Here is a 4,399-nt window from a genome sequence, read left to right on the forward strand (position 1 = left end):
GCACGTCTACTGTATCCTGACTCGAAATATAAACAAGAAATACAATGATCAATGTCATTCATGCTCTTATATTTGTTCGGGGTGAAGGTGTATGCCTGGTATTGTGTTTATGATGGTAAGGATGCGCCATATACATACGATATTGCAAGAAAATTCTGCTTTGTAGACAGGTTAAAATAAAAACTGCTCAATCCCGGGATCCCGGGATATCCCGGGATTGCATTTCTAAAATCCCGGGATTGCCAAAAAGTCCCGGGATTATCAGCCCTAGACTGGCGCCCCACCAGTTTATCGGCGCGCCTTTAGCCACATGAACCGCTCCTCTGGTCAATGCGGTCAATACCTAATGCCATCGCTGCAGCTAGAACGGCGCCCCTATTTCGGTGCTAGAACAGCGCCCCTCGAGGCTCTTTTGACGCCCTTCTTCAGTGCGTAATGACATTTACATATGTGGTGAAGAGCGGCGCCGCCGCCCTTGGCGCTGAGTGGCGCCCCACTATTTATTAATGCGCCCAGCTACAGTCTTTGAAATCGTCCCTCCGGGAAATGTGTTATTATCTTTGCGGTAAAACGGCACACTTAGCTAGTTGGAGAGCCTCATCGGTCAATAAAAGCGCCTCTCGAGCCAATCTCGACTATAATAGATATTAGGTAACCCCTTTGCCTAGTCTCCATGACCTATACTAACATCTTTAACTACACTAGTGTCTAATGTCGTTTCTTATGTTAGGCGCGGTGCCCCGCGCCCGTCAGGGTGGCGCCTCAACAGTTAATTAACGTGCCCCATGAGGCAGTTGAAGCGCCCACTCTCCAATACCTTGTCATTGCTGTTCCCAGAACGGCGCATCCTGACGGACGTACCATTGGTCCCTCCCAGAGGGAACTCTCGAGCAAGATTTGGCACACCCCTCTCGGAAGTGCATAGTGACATTTCTGTGTTTTAGAACGGCGCACAGGCGCGTAACCACCACTGGGGACACTGGGGACCGGTCCCCAGTAATTTTTGGGTTACTGGGGACCGTCCCCAGTAAAACCGAGTACCGACGACTTCCTCAATTTGCTGAAATAGACAAATATTGTCTCTAGATCGACGTGAAGAGAGATATGTAGTCAATGGAATACAAAAGTATGGATATTTTGTCCAGCCCGCGCCGGGGTGGGTCTCTCAGCCAACTTCGCCATGGTGGGGGAGGACCTTTTTGGCCATACCAGATTATCTCATAAAGTAAGCAAGCTAGAAAGACGCAGTAAAAAGTAATGGATAGCTCGCTACAAGATCTTTTAGAGTCATAAAGATCATTTTTGATAAGGTCATCGCTGAGGTCACTGGAGGTCACCAAAGGTAAAATTTTCACCAGCTTTTGTTCCCGATTTTGACAACTTTTCACAAATCGGCGCATAAATCGGGAACCAATAGAGCTACAGCGCTGCGGGAAAGCGCATTCGATAGCTTTTTCAAAGGCCTTTCTGGCTGTTGATCTCAGATTTGAGCTAAGGTCAACGGTTTAGCCTCCAAAGGGCAAAAACTATCGGAATTTGGCGTTTTTGCGGAAAAGGCTTTGTATCATAACTTTTGACTTTAAGCTTGTATGACGCTGATTTTACCGGCATCGCGTTTGTCTCGTCGAGGCGCATCGAATGAATCTGAAAAGGTCAACTTGAAAATTTGAACTCAGGTCAAGGTCACGGGAAAGTTCATGTTGCATATCATTCGATTGGTATTGTTAAGCTGAACACTTCATGGTGTTTTCAGCGCTCTAGCATGTTTCTATCTAAAGTTATGGTAAAAAACTTTTAGAGACGTTTCATGACCTGAGATGACCTCAGTCCTCAGGGGCATAGAAGGGGTCACAGGTGCAATTTTCCGGCTCAGTGTGTCATGGTTAGGTACATACCTGTGTCTCGATGTTTGAAGGTGGGTTCGGCCAAAAGAAGAGCATTTTAATTTTTCCATTGACTTTTAATGGAGAGGTCGCAAAATTGACCTGAACTTAGGTCACCGATATGGAAATTTCGAGATAAATGGATTGTTCATACTGATTTCTTCATGCAAAAGCCCGAGTTTCAAACTTCTGGGATGTAAACTGTAGGAATGACAGAATCACAAAGTTTTTTAGAGGTATGGTTACTTTACTTGACCTGGTGTCCTGACCTTATGTGAGCTGGGCTCAAAATTTTCACATTACGATGCGAAATTGATGTATCATATGCTATACCAAGTTTCGCGGCGCTGAGTGCCGCGGTTTTCCTTACCCGCGCAAAAAACTGGCAGGTGTGGCCAAAAACGCTTCCCCCACTCCCCCCCCCCACTCGGGCGAAGGCTGATCTGATCTGAAATATATTTGGTCTTCGCGGCCCTCCATGTGGTCCCCAGTAACTTCAGCCTCGTGGTTACGCGCCTGACGGCGCATGGTGCTCCACCTACTCATCAAAGTCTCAGCATGATTCTATAGCCCGTCCAATTCTGAAACCTCCGGTTTTGTTCTGCTCCGATGGGATACCCGGTCGGTAAATAATGACCCGGGGAAGCACCCTCCGCCGCCTCCTTTTCAGAATTTGGTCATTTATTTCTCACAGAAAATCTCCTCTGTTAACACGCGCAGTGGAAGGGGGGGGGGCGGATTTCGCCCACCCCTCCTGTTTTTCGCCAATAACTCGCGCCGCAAACATAATATTAATGTGAAATTTCGGCTACCTGTCCAGAATTGAATTGCGGATCTTCTCGTGCAAGAAATAAGAAAATCGGTTCACAACTTTTCTAGTAATAGCGGTGTAAAGTCAAACATCCTGCCGCCGCGGCGCACTATGGTTGGAAACGGCCTCACGGATGGCCGGGGGTCAACGCGAAAAAATGTTTTGCCCATAACTTGTTAATGCGTAGACCGACTGCGATGAAACTTTGCATAGGTATACCAGTGTCTTTCGTGCATCATACAGTAACTCAGAAATGACGAGGTCACGTCACGTCACGCGTGTGTGACGTCATCATTGCAAGTATGTCATAAGTCGCTTATGTCTTTCGTTATGTTATCGATATCGTGAGGCATTTTGAACATGTTTTGAATACTGCTATTACTGAATGGATATTGTTGTTATGCTTTAGGGCGAGAAATATCAACGTAGTGACGCACAGTGTCTTACTATTGGTCATAAAGGGTCACAAATTTGGAGAAAGAGTATTTATGATTTTTTTTTTAGATTAGGCAAAAAAGTAAGAAATAAAATGACGATCAAATGACAAAACATGCGTCAGATTAACCCGGCAGTTGCTGGGGTATTTCCCCATCCGCCGTTTGCCGGGGGGGGGGGGGGGGGCGTTCAACGCCCCCAGCCGATAACTCGCGAACAAATAGGCGCAGCGAAACGCACGAGGCGCGGCAAACGAAAGAAGAACGCGACGAGACGATTCACATGAATACTTTAAAGCTGAATTTCGAGGTCACAGGTCGGGTCAAGGTCAGGTCAAACACTTGAAATCGGGCTTTCAGTAGCATGGACTTTAGATTTAGAACCTCGCAATCGGTGCCTCGCGTTTCGCGTTTCGATTATATCGTCATCAGTTGGTCCTAAATAAATTCAGTCATCAGTTGGTCCTAAACAATCTGTCACAACTGTCACAACTGTCACAACCCTTCATATAAACGCTAAAAGAGTGTCAGATCAATGTAGGGGTCAGTCAAGCATAGGCCACTGGCCAGGGTCAAAGTCAGGTCAATCAGGTAAGCACATAACCCCGAAAATTAAAACTGGTACCTATCCGCAGCCCATGCATGACACATGTTTTATGGGTACTTTTGGGCGTAGAACACGATGGTGACATTCATTTTATCATACGAGTACGTGGCTGGTTGAAAAAAGATCAATTTCAGAAATGCATGCGTCATGGTCGTGAAGTAGTCACGAGAAATTGCCAACATTCAGTTCAAGATTTTGGAAACTGTAGAACGATGATCAAAAACCATAGATAGCCATTTGATTTGCCATGGTATTGGCAGTGTAATGGAGTTTACAGCATGTCTGTATGTCTGTTCTGTCAGTGGATATCCATATCCATACTCCAGGATATCCATACACGTTTGCACGATATTCATACTCCAGGTGCAGGGGCGAGCAGTTACTTCTTACGAGGGGTGCGGAGTCGAAGTCAGAGTCGGAGTCGGAGTCGGAGTCGGAGTCAGAGTCGCCCAGAGTCGTGGCAACGAGCCAGGAGTCGGAGTCGGAGTCGGGGTCGGTCAGGAGCCCGCAGTGGAAGTCGGAGTCGGTCCGAATCGGAACAGCTCCATCGCGACTCCGAAACACTGGCAGGGGTCCGGAGTCGGAGACAGAGTCGGCCGGAGTCATGGCAACGAGTCAGGAGTCGGAGTCGTAGTCGGAGTCGGATTTGGCGCCACCACGACTC

Source organism: Amphibalanus amphitrite, unplaced genomic scaffold (genome assembly GCF_019059575.1).
Source record: "Amphibalanus amphitrite isolate SeventyFive unplaced genomic scaffold, NRLGWU_Aamphi_draft 001609F_arrow, whole genome shotgun sequence".
Classification (NCBI taxonomy): Eukaryota; Metazoa; Arthropoda; class Thecostraca; order Balanomorpha; family Balanidae; genus Amphibalanus; species Amphibalanus amphitrite.